General features: G+C 49.7%; 2 pseudogenes; both read left to right on the plus strand.

Annotated features, from left to right (window-relative positions):
• Positions 1–8,252: 8,252 nt before the first annotated feature.
• Positions 8,253–8,822, plus strand: LOC101579146 (annotated as a pseudogene).
• A 3,420-nt stretch (positions 8,823–12,242) lies between these two features.
• LOC105740975 lies at positions 12,243–13,126 on the plus strand (annotated as a pseudogene).
• The last annotated feature ends 1,643 nt before the right edge of the window (positions 13,127–14,769 follow it).

The raw sequence follows: 14,769 nt of genomic DNA on the forward strand, positions 1-14,769 counted from the left end.
TTTATTAGTTTTTATTTTATTTATTTTGGGGACTGTGAATTGAACTTATGCTTGCCAGGCAGGCACTGTGCTGCAAACCTATATCCCCGGCGAAATACACTTTAATGGTCAGAAAAAATATAGAAAAAAAATTGAAGTCACTTCCGGTGTTACAGACAGAGCTATTCTACGCCTACACCACCCCTGCTCACTACAGACGTGAGGTACACAGCCGTCAGCTCTGTATCCTGGCCTTCACGCTGCCTCTAACTGGACAAAGACCTCTGACAAGTCCTTTTATTTCTCTGGGCTTCAGGATCCTCATTTACAGAATAAGTGTCTGAATTAGATGATCTTTAGGGGTAGGAATGTGACTCTGATTCACTCATTGAGTTATTATGAATAAGGCTCCATGTTTACCCTTTACTGCTGTCTGCCTCTTAAACAGAGAAGTCTTATCTAATGCTCTAAGAATGATTCTCTAATGGAATTTGATACCAGATTGTGACTCACCGGCACCTAAACACTGACCTAATAGCTTTCTATACACAGAGGCAGAGCCAAAGGGCTGTGAGGGTCAAGGGCCCTTCTTTATCAGCAGCAGCCCGGGGAACAGAAGGTAGAGGCTGCCACATGTTGCCGGGCCGGAGCTCCCTCCTCTTCTCTGCCTTCCCTGCAGTGTCTGCTTCCTTCAGCCTTCATCCTTCTCCCGGTGGTTGAGTTGGGCTTCTGTGTTCATGGTTCCCTGGTGGCCGCCGGCTGGAGGAAGGAAACACTGGACCCTGGGCTTATGAGTCACGCAGGAGGTTTGCACCTGGGGCTTTCCTCTGCCAGATGGGAGCTCTGGGTGTGCAGAGGTGCAAACCTCTTTGTGGACCAAATATGGGGGCAGAGGGCCACACCCTGCACGCTCGTCACTTCCGAGAACCCCTTCTCGAACCCCTCCACCAAAGACAAAGGGCTTCTTCAAAGCCTCCAAGGAGAGGAGGGTGAATGGAGCCTGAGGCCTTCAACCTCTCCCATGCGGGCTTGGAGCTCAGCCGGTTCCTCAGCTAGGATCCAGCCCAGATCCTAGCTGAGGAACTAGGATCCAGGCCAACTCCCCTGAATGCCTCCGAGCTGTGTGATCTTGGGCAGGTTACTTAACTGCTTGGGGATTAGGTTTCCTGCTTGGGAAACCAAGATTATAAACTCACCTCAGGGGATTGTTGTGCATTACATAAATAAAACCTAAGATAGACTACTAGAACTGGGATGGAAATCCCACTGCTTTTGGACTTGCAGGGAGGTCCAAGGGCAGAAGGTCACTCAGGACCTTGGACCCCAGTGGGTCCTTGGGGCTGGGTTTGGGGGAAGGGGCAGAAGGTCCGGCTCTGGGACACGGAGGTACTTTGGGAGTCAGGTTGGGGCTGGGTTTGAAAGGCCTGACCTTCACAACCTGCAGTCTTCCTGGCTTTAAGGGAGCCAAGGGCCTTTCCCTATGGGGCGGAGCCTGAGCCTGATGGGGGCCTCACAGTGGGGTGTAAATAAGGAACCGAGGTGACTATATAATTCTACACAGTATTACTGACATTTCCTTTTGTTTCAGGTTCCAGTACAGTATGGCCAGTATGGTACGGTAGGACTCTGCTGTCAATCTTGTCTTTTTTTTTTCTCTTCTTTTTTAAAAATGCATTTTGTGCAGGTTCTCACTATGCAGCTTGGACTTGTAGAGATAGATCCTCCTGTTTTCAGCCTTGCCAGCGCTGGGATTACAGGTGTGCGTCACCACTCCTGGACTTAGTGCAGGCTCAGCCCTCCCAGGGGCAGGGCTGGTGTAGCATGTGGTGCCAGGTATCGAACCCCGTTATCTTCACTTGCCTTAGGGGGTGCTTAGTTCACTAAGCTATCTCGCTGGCCTTATCCTGTCTAGATAGGTTATTTATTGAGGATTTTTTGGGGCATTTTTTTTTTCCTGGTTCAGCCTGCCCTGGGGGCTAGGATGGCATTCATTTTGACTTTTCAATAATATTACACTGGACTGGGGAGATGGCTCAGTGGAATAAGTGCTTCCCTGGCAAGCACAAGGGCCTGAGTTCAATTCCCGGTTCCGCCAAAAAATAAAAAAATTAATATTACATTAAGCAAGATATGGCACAGACCTGTGATTGCAGCAGATAGGTTCTGGGCCTAGTATCATCCCAGTGGTCAACTAATATGCCTGAAGCCCTTAAAACAAAAAGCCCATCTTCCCTAAGACCACCTCCCCACTTCTCCAACTCAGCCCAGGGTGCAATTTCCTTTTACCCTTCCTGCCACATCAGGGAAGACACCCCCAACCATCTCTCTCAGGTATAGCTAAACATCTCCTTCAAACCCCACCCCCGACAAAAGGCCATGAAAGCCTCAGCCTCCCTTTGTTCCAATCCAGAGAATTCCTTATCTTCCCCAAATTCTCTCTGTGTCCTTAAAGAAAATAAAGCCCTTTTCCGTTTTTTTTCTTCTGCCTGTTTCTCTGCTGCACTGGGCTCCTGAAAAAACCCATCAGCAGCACCCTGTATGAAGGCTGAGGCAGGAGGATTTCAAGTTCAAGCCCAGCACAGGCAATTTAGAAACTTAAAATTCAAAATAAAAAATGCTGGGATATAGTTCAGTTTGAAAGCCTTGGGTTCATTCCCAGGTACAGCTAAAGACATTAAAATATTTATGAGAGGAATGACCCAGTACCAACAATGAGGAGTGTTAAACAAACTGTTTTGGCTGAGAGGTGAGTCAGTTGGGGGAGAAGGGGGATCGACAAGGCCAAGTTCTAGCTTGCGGGTCAAGTACCAAACAAATGACCAGTAGCAGTACAAATTTGTGAGTCAAAACGCACTGAGTCCCAAATTCCAGGGATTTCAAAACAGGGACGCCAAGATCTGCTGTAGATATGGAGCTCCTTGGCAGTTCCTTCACTCTGGGACGCAACGCTGGCATCTGCCTCTGGCAGGGACAGTGTGTGGGGGGGGGTATTTTTGTGACCCAGAGCCCTGCGGGCTGTGCAAGTGACTTAAACTAGGAACTTTGTGTCTCTGGAAGAGTGCCCCAAACAGCGGTAGGGACAGTGCTCTCCGCCCAGTTCCAAATCCTATGCATTCTCCACCTCCTTTCCTCTTTCAAATTTTTATTTTTATTAGTCTGAGTTCGCGGTACATAATGACAACATTCCCTGTGTGGGAGTTGGTACCTGCACACATTAATTCTTTTCACACGTCCCTTCTCGTACCCTTCGTACCTTCCCTTCCTCTTCTTCCATCATCACCTTTTCCACGGAACTCACGGATGGTTTCAGACCCGTAAGATTCTTTCAGCGACGTTTCATTCATTCGGTAAGAACTTGTCTAGGGCTGCGCCCGAGGTGCCTGACCTGGGCGAAGTCTGCGGGCGGGGGTGGGGGAGGGGAGTGTCTGCACCTGGTCCTGCAGGTAGGGGCGGGCGCCGCGCGGATGCGGACCGGCCTCGCTCTCGCCGCCCGCGGAGCACCGCGCTGTGCGCCTGCGCCGATCGAGACCGGGGGGCGGGGCTCGTGGGGGCGGGGCTCGCGGGCGGGGGCGGGACCGGCAATGGCCTCCAGAGGGCGCTCTACCCCATGCCGTGCACCCGTCGAACCCCCACCACACGCCTTCAAGGGGCGATGCGGCCAAGGGTCTTAAAGCTAGGGGCGCGGGGGCCTCTGAGGGGGGCTCCCACGTGTCCAAGTTGATCTGAACCCAAGTCCCCGGGAACAGGGCTAGGCCTCCGTATGTCCGGGCCTGGAGTATACCCTTCATCCACGGAAGGGTAAACTGAGGTCGGAGAGGGAACCTGCAGGGTCCGTGGCCCCAGTCTTAGCCTGGTGGGGTGGGCGCCTTTGTTAGGTGAGCCAAAGCCCAGCAAAGCCATGCGACCCCTTGCTGAAACCAGGAAGCTGGTGCACTCACGGACAGGACGATCCAGAGGGGGACAGTTCCTGCCCAGGATCTGCAGCAGGGGTGTGAATTCAAACGACCCTGAATCATTGAGTTGCAAGGAGGACTGAGCCAGGCAGCCCTCTGGGAGCACTGGAGCCTGGCTGCACAGTGTGAGATCAGGTCGGGGCAGACTGCTGCAACCCTGTGTCAGTGCCTCGGGAACCTGTGGGTCCAGAGAGTGCCCAGGTGGGGGCTGGGAGGCTGTCCCTGCAGCGCAGCAGGTGCACTGACAGCACAGAGGGACATGGAACAGTGTGGTGGGCTGAGGGATGGTGAACACAGCGCTCCACCTGTAGGGGCAGGGCTTGTCACTGTGTGCCACCCAGAGCATCAGTGCTGAGGAGGAATCATAGCATTGACAGTAAGACCACCAAAATGTCCCTGCCTGAGGCAACCAGCACCCTCTTTTCTGATTTAATCCTTGTCTGGCTTTTCTCTGGGTGTAACCAATTGCATTTGTCTCCCAGAAGGCAACTTTTTGTGTGTGAATTGTTTGGGACTTTATAGAGGTGAGATCCTGCCCATGTGCTTCTTTCTGTCCTGGATGTACAAGTGGCAGTGTCTGTTCTGAATTCTGCAGTGTTTCATGCATTCTGCTGCAGATCATCCCGTCTGCTGATGAACAGGGCTCAGCTCTAGGCCACGGCTGAAAAGTCATAAGGGATGTCCTGCACAATAGGTGAGTGTCAGGGCCACTGGTAGCTGTGTGTTCAGCTTTGGTGTTACTGCAAAGCCAATTCCCCAGGCCACACCCTAGCAGTCATGTGGAAGGGTCTCTGCTGTCTTCCTTTATGCCAGTTTAGGTGCATGAACTTTGTCATAGTGGCTCTGATGCTTCACATGCCCAAGTAAGGATAAGCACCTTCTCAAAGGCTGTGTTCATTACTTACAAGACACTGGTAGCATGTTGGCTGCACAAGCTCTGCTACATTTTACCGATTAGTAAACTGAGGCTGGAGAGGTCAAATGACCTGCCCTGTCCCCCAGCTGGGCCTATGGTGGCAGGGCTGGGAAGCTGGCCTTGGCCATCTTGCTCCAGAATCTGTGGGCCTGGTATTCCCTCTGCTGTGTTGTCCCTCTCCCTTCCCTGGCGTGGAAGTCATTTGTTCTGTATGGATAGCTGTGTCCTACACACCTGGATGAGAATCCAGCACGGCCAGTCAGCATGGAGCACACCCAGCCCATTTCCAAGCCCTGTTCTCATAGCATCCTCTTAAGGACAGGGTTGGAGTGAGTCCCTGACAGATAGTGAGTGTGAACACCACCCCACACCCAGCTCTTCACTGGCTGTCCCTTTTCTCTGCCCGGTCTCCTTTTGCCAGCCTGCCCCGTTGGGACCTCTGGTGAGTAGGTGCTTAGAGCCCTCTTGTCCTGCCCAGCAATTTGCCAGAGAGCCCAGTCCTCATCTCCAGCTATGTCCTGCAAAAACTGGAGACCAAGGCCAAGGCCATGATTAACCTGGCACCCCCATTCTTTCCTGTCTCCACTGCCTGAAGTTGACCCCCAAAGAACCTTGTTGACTGTGCTTGAAAGCTTACTCCACGTCCTTCCCTTCCCTCCCGGGCCTGGGCTCTTCAGGAAGCATTATCTCCTGTCTCTCATCACTCACCTACTGGTTCACACCTTTCTGTCACACCCAGACAACAGCAGGAGCTATTAAAATGATCTGATTATGCACCTCCCCAATCCCTACCTCATATCATATAATAGATCAATTCCAGGTAGACCATAGGTTTGAGGAGGAAAAGAAAGAAATTTTTTTGTTTGTTTGTTTTTGGCACTAAAGGTTGAAGGAAGGATCTCCTAAACAAGATGTTAAAAATAAATATAGTCAAATTGATTCCACTAATATTTGTTATTTTTTGTTCACTGAAGATCCCAGAAGAGGAAATAAGGATCCAGGCCAGGAGCTGAGAGATCATACACAGAAGGGATATATATCTCTGGAATATACAAAGAAATACTCAAGAATCAACAAGGCTACCAGCCAACAGGAAGAGGGAGAAAGACCTCAGCAGGCCATTTGCTGGATGGAGAATGTAAGGAACCATCCTAGTTCAGTGACTTCTGGCCTCCAGCAGCAGCAGCAGCAGCAGCAGCATTCTCCCCTCCCCCAACCCTGGCTCAGTTCCCTCCCCTTGCTTGTGTGACCTCACCGGCTCCTGACCCTGCACTGCCCTCATCAAGTACAGAAGGAGAAGTAGTCAATGAGAAACCACAGCAACACTGGGATTGGAACCCAGTTCTGTGGCTCTGGGGCTCCTGACTACATCACATGCATGGGAAATGAGTCAGCACAGCTGCTGAGTTCTTCCCTTTAGGGGTTCCTCTTGGGGTTTCTGTTCTGCCTGCCAGGTGCCATCCCACAAATAGTGGAACTGGTTGGGAATGGGAAGCCATTCCTAGAAATTGGTTCTTTGTGTCCTTCATTCCTCAGCTGTGGAGGCATTTTTGGGGTGGGGATGTCCACATCCCCATTTAGGGCTTCCCACAAAAGCACATTCAGTGGCTTCATTTCCTCCTCTGGTAGCCCCAATGCTGGGGATTGGGAGAGGTCCAGGGATGACCAGGCACCCCTACATTGGGCAGTAGCAGAGCCCAGTTTCCAGAGCTGGCAGTGGCTTCCCAGGGGTGCTCCAGCCCTGACACTCTTCAGTGTGGCCTTCCACCCCATAACTGCCTCTCTGAGTACCCAGTGTTCTCGCTATGTAGAATTCTTATTCCAGAGATAAACCACATCACAGGCCTATCCCCATCTTGTCCCCTGGCCAGAGGTTACCCTGATCTCCTGTTTCCTTCCTCCTGGAAGCCTTTCTGTCTGCAGCCTCCAGCCAGATGTCACTGTCTGCCTCAGCTCCCTGCACTCCCCTTTCTTTTTGGTTTTTTGAGATAGGGTCTCAAAACTGCAGGCTGCCCTTAAACTCATTATGTTGCCCAGGCTGGGTTCCAACCCATGATCCTCCTGCCTCACCCTCCCAAATGCTGGGATTACAGGTGTATGACATATGCCTAACTTCTACCACTTCAGGGCCAGCTCTCCTCAGTCAGGGCTCAGATCTGTCACTGGCCTACCTTTGGCCTTGGAGACACAATAAGGTCATGGTCCATGCCACACTATACTAAAGATATAGTAGCAGAACCCTCATCCCAACCCTGCTGCCCATGCCCACAATACTCCCCAAGAGCCCTAGAGGCACCTGGCAATGGCTCACACTAGAGCTACATTCAGAAGCCAAGTCGGTGAAGTGTGGGACTCCTGTGACAAGTTGAATGCAAGAGCTGGTGGGCACCTCTCCACGGGAAGCACACACGTTACCATGAGAATATTAGTGAACAAGGCATGTTGGTGAGGAACGCTTGGCCAGCAGGCCTTTAGTACACAATCCCTGGCCTGTTCAGTTTCCACACAGAATGCTCTATGCCTGTAGTGGTGCCCTGGGCCTTACAGCCAGGTCATCAGTAGTGTCCCCAAGGATGGGAGCCATGGCTGTGGCTCCGGAAAAGCTGTCCCCAGTACTCTCTCTGTATCACCTAGGTGCATCAGTCTCCTGGCTCCCCTAGAAACTGGGTTTTCTCATTGTGGTAAAAACACCAGGCTGCAGTGGGGAAACCAGAACCACCTGTGCCCTGCTCCCAACAGTAACGAATCAGAGTCCCTCCTTGCCAACTGGACTGGGGTGCAGAAAAGACAGCTATGAAACAGAAGACTAGAATGGGATCTAGGGTCTCAACACAATACCCCAAGCCAATAAAAAAGAAAAAAAAAATCACCTGTCAAAGAAAAAGCCAGGAAGATCTCAACTTGCATGAGAAAACACGATCGACAGATGAAACAGTGATATGACACCAATGTTGGGTGATCTGACAAAGATTTTTAAAACAATCATTACAAAAAAAAAAGCCTTTAAGCTGGGTGTGGAGACACATGCCTGTGATCTTAGTACTCAGGGAGGCTAGAGGCAGAAGGGCTCCAAGTTCAAGCCCTGACTAGACAACTTGGGAAGACTCTGTCTCAAATATTTTTTAAAAAAATTTTTAAAGGGTGGGGATGTAGCTTACTGTGACAGCCCTGTGTTCAGTCCCCAGTATCAATAAAATAAAATAAAACCAAACTTCACACTGACAAGCATGATTCAAACACATGAAAATATGGAAAGTCTTGGCAAAGAAATAAAGAATAACCAAAAGGATATTGTAGATTTTAAAAATGTATTATAGAGACAAGCGCCTATCTGGACCATGCAGTAGCAGGGTTGGTGCGCCAGCCTGCGCTATGGCCAGTCTCTTTTTCTGCTCCTCACTGTCGGATGGGGCTTTTAGGGCCCTGCCCGGTCTGGCCTGGGTTGCTTGCATCTCGTCACTTTTGCAAGCAAGCTATAGCAGGCATAGGCAGACCCTAGCCCCATGGTCCACCGCCCGTCTCTGAAGATCCAGAGATGGGCATCACCATCTGGCTCACACCAGATCCAACATGGGTCTCAGTGATACTGGGTGACACTCCAGAATGGGAGACAAGCCACTTTGGGAGCAGATTGGATCCAGGTTCATTCAACATTACTACCAGTTATCTGATAATGACAGAACCCAACTAGGCGCAATTTGTATAGATGCATCATGCCTTACGTGGGAGGGACAGCAGTTCCAGGGGAAAGCTGCCACTGTGGAGAAGCTGTCTAGCCTTCCGTTCCAGAAAATTCAGCACAGCATCACAGCACAGGACCATCAGCCTACACCAGATAGCTGCATCGTCAGCATGGTTGTGGGCCAGCTCAAGGTTGATGAAGACCCCATCAGATGTTCCTATTAAAGAACATCAATGATGCTTGGGTTTGCACCAATGACATGTTCATGCTTGCCCTGCACAATGTCGGCTGACCTCCTCCCTGCCGGCACTCATGCTGTTTCCTTCTCCCTCCTCTTCCTGATACTATCACACTCCTCCAGATGCTCCAAATATCATACACAAGCAAGCAGGGCCGTGGTGGAAGTGGGTGCAGCACGCTGCTGCCACCACAGTGTTGTGCACAATGTTTGGGCACTAGACTAGTTGCATCTGACAGGAGACATTTGTGTTGTACCAGCGCATGCCTTAGAAAGACTTAAGTAATGCAAAAGGTTGTCTTTTTTTTTTTAATCTACTGACAAGTTGCTCTAGTAACCCAAAGAAGTGAAAGAGAAAGCAGCTGCCTCACCACCCAAATATTGATTTGTTCAGATGTTTCAATGCCTCATGATACAATAAAACCACAAAAATTTTCTGAACAGTTAAAAAAAATGTGTTATAATAACAGAAATGACTCTAGAGAAGAAAAGAGAGGACAGAGGAAAAATCTGATGAATCTGAAGATAAAAATTACACAGTCTAAACAACAGAAAAAGACTGAGGGAAACAACACCTCAAAGACCTCTGGGAGCTAACAAAATGATGACTGAGAATTCACAAAACTTAGCAAAAAACATAATCCCACAGATTCAAGATGCTGAATAAACCTCAAACTATGTAAACTGAAAGAAATCCACATCAAAGCACAGCACAGTTAAACCTCTGAAAACTGAAAAAAAAAAAAAATCCTGAAAACAGCCACAGAAAATGATCACCTTCCTTCTCTACAGAACACAATTCACATAGCATGGCTCATCATCAGGAATCACAGGGACCACAGAGAAATGGACAGCATTTTAAAGTGTTGAAGAAAAAGGCCTGGTAACCATGAGTTTTATACCCAGTGAAACTATCTTCCAGGAATGAGAAGGAATCTAAATATTCTGAAACTAAGGAAAAGTGACAGTGGTTACCTGCAGGACTTCTCCTTCCTTCTCTCCCTCTTTCCCTCCCTTTGTCAATAAGAGAAGTTGTCTACCCAGAAAGAAAATCACAAGAGGATCTCAAGGTATCCAAAAGAAAAAGATAAAGAACAGGAGTAAATGTAATACACCTCTTACCTCACATTTTCTAATACCATTTGATGGTTGAAGCAAAGTTTATAACATTGATGTCTTGACATGTATATACAAAATATTTAAGATAAATATATTATAAATGGGAGATGGAAAAAGACATAAGGAGAGGTTTGATTTCTATACACTTATAATAAAATACTTAGAATAGTCACTAGAATATATACTATGAGAGACACTAAACACAGCAGATAAACCAAAATGAAACATGAAAATATGTTTAAGTAACACACTGGAAGGCAGAAAAGAAAATAGAGAAACAACAAAGCAAAAACTAAACTGGCAGATATGTCACACCCATGTCAATATTAACAGAAAACATAAGCAGTATGACTTCATTTATAGAAACAGATTAAAAATGACATATTATAGAGATGGAGAACAGCTTGGTGGTTACCAAGGTGGTACGGTTTAGATATGGTTTCTGTGCACCCTCAAAGTCTATATGTTAAAATTTAATTCTCATTGTAGGGTAGGAGAAGTGTGGGAACTTAATTCAACTATGGTGTTTAGAGGGGAAGCCTCTGGCAAGTGACTAAGATTAGTGACGTCATCACGGTGGAGGAGCCCCAAGGACTGAATCCTGTGGCTTCATAAGGAAAGGAAGAGAGACTAGAACACACACACACACACACACACACACACACACACACACACACTGTCTTGCCATGTAATGCCCTGTGCAGTCCCTTGACCTGAGACCTCTAGAGCCATGAGCCAATATAGTTGTTTTGTTCTGTTTTGAACAACTCAACCCATCTGCAGTAATTTATTATTGAAACACAAAACAGACCAGTACACAAGCCAGGGCTGGTTGTGGCAATCATGGGGCAGGAGTCTCTATGATGAGACAGTCTTATAACTTGTACCTTGATCTTGGTGACAGTTGCACAAATCCACACACTTGGTAAAATGACACAGAGCTAGAGGCTCTCAATATGCCAATGTCAGTGTCCTGGCTTTGATGCCGTGGAAGATGTGACTTCTGGGGGAAACTGGGTAGGGTATCTGAGAGCTGTTTCTTTCCATCTTTCTGGGACTCTACAATTATAAAAATTATTTAAAGATTTAAAAATCATAAACAATACCTCTGCTGTTGCTCTGACACCAGGTCTAGCTCACTGCTGACCTCCTAGGCAGAGCTCGCTCCTGTGTGTTGTTCGAGCTCCAGGGCCACCAGAGCCACTGGGGTCATCCTCGGCTGAGGCTACCGCAGGAACCCAGGATGCCCTATTCAGGCTCCCTCAGCTTGTGCCCTTGTTCCCCAGGCCTCAGTCTTTATCATCTCTTTGGAGCACCTCCCAGCTCCTCAGGGTAAAACTGACTCACTCATGTTTCCCTGCTGAGGTTCACTATGGCAATCTCCTCAGGTTTTCTCCACTGCTTAACTCAATCACCTGTTGCCTCAGGAAGGAAGCCCCATGAGGCAGGGACCCCATCCTTCAGCACAGTACTGGGACAGCCAGAGCATCCTGAAGCATCTGTGGGGTATTTCTGCCATCTGTGGTTGCCTACAGGGCACACTGGTAGATGAATTGCTGGGAATCACCTGGCACCACTCCTGGTACAGCAGGCAAGCCTCCCTGGGGCTGGGCCTCCTCAGGCCCCTTTCTGTGTCTGTGTGCCTTTTTTCACACAGCTTCTCCAACCCAGAGGCTTCAGGACAGCAGCAGCATTTGGGACAGGAGCTCAGGGACAGACGGACAGAAGGGGGGAGGGTCAGGGAGCCAGGTGAGGGCTCCAGGGGGTGAGGCCAAACCTTGCCCATCCTGCCTACATCTGCAAGGTGAATGTAGGGAAGGTCTGTACAACCACAACCTGACACCAGGCTGGAAGGCAGCCAGGCTACTCAGCTAGGCAAAATCTGGACTGCCATATGCAGCCTTTCCAGCCCCCTAGCCTGGCCTGGGCCAGCTCTCTATGGCTGCGTGCAGTCTTTGCTGATGCTGACTTGCTCAGGTTCCAGGGTGGGAGTGGAGAGAAGGGAAGCCAGTGTTTCCAGAGGGGCTGTTGCTGCTCCCTGAGCCCCTTCCACATCCCCCTCCTGAAAGGCCTCCCCTGAAAGAATGGTTTTCAGGGCAGCTGCAGTCTCATCAGAAGTCCCTCTGGGATCCCTCCTAATAACACCACTCCACGCTTTGGGAGCTCACAGGGCGAATCATGCAGGCTCTGGAGGTGCTCAGGACCAGAGCAGACCTGTGAAGGACCACTCTGTGTTACACTTTCTCTGAGGCACAATCACTCTTGGGCGGTAGCTGTGACTTAACTCCCAGATAGGGAAACTGAGGTATAAAAGAAGTGCTCATTTTTTTTTTTTCTGGGAAACACCAACGGATGATGCCGGTGCAGCGGGAGGGGCCGGAGGCCCTGAGGCCCTGGCATGGGAGGCTGTGGCGGCTTCCGGCTTCCGCGGAGGCTTGGGCAGTGGCCTTGGAGGTTGTGGATGCGGCAGAGGCCGGAGCTGGGCAGAGGCCGCAGGGCTCGCGTGGTAAGGCCGGTAACGCTGAGGACAAAGAGTGGATTCCTGTTGCCAAGCTGGGCCGGCTGATCAAAGACATGAAGATTAAGTCCCTGGAGGAAATTTACCTTTTTTCCTTACCCATCAAGGAGTCTGAGATTATTGACTTTTTCCTAGGTACATCCCTTAAGGACGAAGTTCTGAAGATCATGCCTGTGCAGGAGCAAACTCATGCTGGCCAGCGGACCAGGTTCAAGACATTTGTCGCCATTGGGGACTACAACGGTCATGTTGGCCTGGGTGTAAAGTGTTCCAAGGAAGTAGCCACTGCCATTCGTGGGGCCATTATCCTGGCCAAGCTCTCCATTGTCCCTGTTAGGAGAGGCTACTGGGGAAACAAGATCGGCAAGCCCCACACTGTTCCTTGCAAGGTGATGGGCTGCTGTGGCTCTGTGTTGGTGCATCTGATCCCTGCCCCCAGAGGCACTGGCATTGTCTCAGCCCCTGTGCCCAAGAAGCTGCTACTGATGGCTGGTATTGATGACTGCTACACCTCTGCTAGGGGCTGCACTGCTACTTTGGGCAACTTTGCTAAGGCCACCTTTGATGCCATCTCCAAGACCTACAGCTAGCTGACCCCTGACCTCTGGAAAGAGACTGTGTTCACCAAGTCTCCCTATCAGAATTCACCGACCATCTTGTGAAAACCCACACCAGAGTCTCTGTCCAGAGGACTCAGCTTCCAGCAGTAGCTACAACATAAAGGGTTTTTACACAAGAAAAATAAAATGAATTAATTAAAAAAATAAATAAGTGCTGTGCCACAAGAGATGCACTTTGACAAAGTAGGGGGCACAGGAGGCCTCCTCCCAGCCCCAGTCCCTCTTCCTGTCCCACACTGAGGCATCAGGCTCAGGTTCTCTAATCTACCATGAGCTTGTAGGGGGGTTGACTTCTGCCATGGACTCACTTCCTCTTGAGGTCACTCCGCTGACCTTGGCTGCCTGGAGCAGCTCCCTTTTGTGGGAAGCCTCCTACCCATAAAACGTCACCCACCAGCCCCCAAACCCCTCCACACACTCACAGGCCCTCTCCTGTGCATGCCCTCAGCAGAGAGTACCCCTCCCACAGCTAGTGCTGCGGGCATCTGCTGAGCCAGGCCAGCCCTGGGGTATGAGCTGAGGTAGGAGGGAGCAGTGGGGACCTGCCTACTTCCCCAAAGTCCCTCCTCCTCCTTCCAGGGCAAGTGGCAATTTTCTTGGTTCAAAGAACAAACACCACAGTGAAATTCAAAATACTCAGTGGTCAGTCAGAGAGGTTGCCAGACATAAACAAGGGTTTCTAGCACAGACCAGGCTAGAATCTCCTTGACAAGGTCCACTTCTCTCACTTGGAGGACACTCCTGCCTCACTTCCCCAATGGCTGAATGGCCAGGGGACAGGCAGGCACAGCTGGAGCCAGGGGCTATAAAAATGTTACCAGAGGGGCTGGAGAGATGGCTCAGTGGTCTAAAGCACCTACTTGAAACAAGCTTGGCAAAGCACAGGGACCGCAGTTCGATCCCCAGCACCACATGCCAGCCAGACCCGCCCCCTGGTGGGCTGAGCTGGCCACACACACACACACAATAAATAAATAAATGTAATAAATAAAAATAAATAAATATTAAAATTAAAAAAAATAAAATAAAAATGTTACCAGACAACTATTTCTTCACATCTTCTGCAAGCATTCTCAGGTATGACATCCCTAATGTTTGGCCAGGATGCTCCTAGCATCCCTTGGGCCAACTGGAGACTGTGGGTGACTTTGTGGGGGAAAATACAAGAGACTCTCCAGGACCAGGACAACTCTCAAGAGTGCCTCATCATGGGGACAACTTCAGAGCCTCCATTTCCAAACCATCTACCTTTTCAAAAGATGTTTCACTCATTAAAATATGTGTTTGTGGGGCCAGTGAGATAGCTCAGTGGTCTGAAGTGCCTGCTTAGGCAAGCTTGGGCAAGCATGCAGGGACCGCAGTTCGATCCCTGGCACCACATGCTGTGCCAGCCCCATTCCCAGGGCAGGCTGAGCTGGCCTCACACACACACAAAAAAAATTAAAATATGTGTTTGTATTTGTAACGAGTTCATGCACATACAAGGAGACACCAGGCTCCACTGGCCCCTGCCCCCAGCCACACACTGCTGACAGCAGCTCTGCTGTGTCCCTGAGACATCAGCCTTGGAGGAGCATGCAGATGACCAGGGACATCCTGCCCTCTGCCTTCTCCAAAGACACATGCTGTGTGCCTGGCCAGGAGCTCCGTGTGCCTGTTTTCTTTCTTTTTCTCTCTTACAAATAATTTTTGGGGCTGGTGAGATGGTTCAGTGGTCTAAAGCTCCTACTTAGAACAAGCTTAG

This window comes from Octodon degus, unplaced genomic scaffold (genome assembly GCF_000260255.1).
Source record: "Octodon degus isolate 3935 unplaced genomic scaffold, OctDeg1.0 scaffold00254, whole genome shotgun sequence".
NCBI lineage: Eukaryota > Metazoa > Chordata > Mammalia > Rodentia > Octodontidae > Octodon > Octodon degus.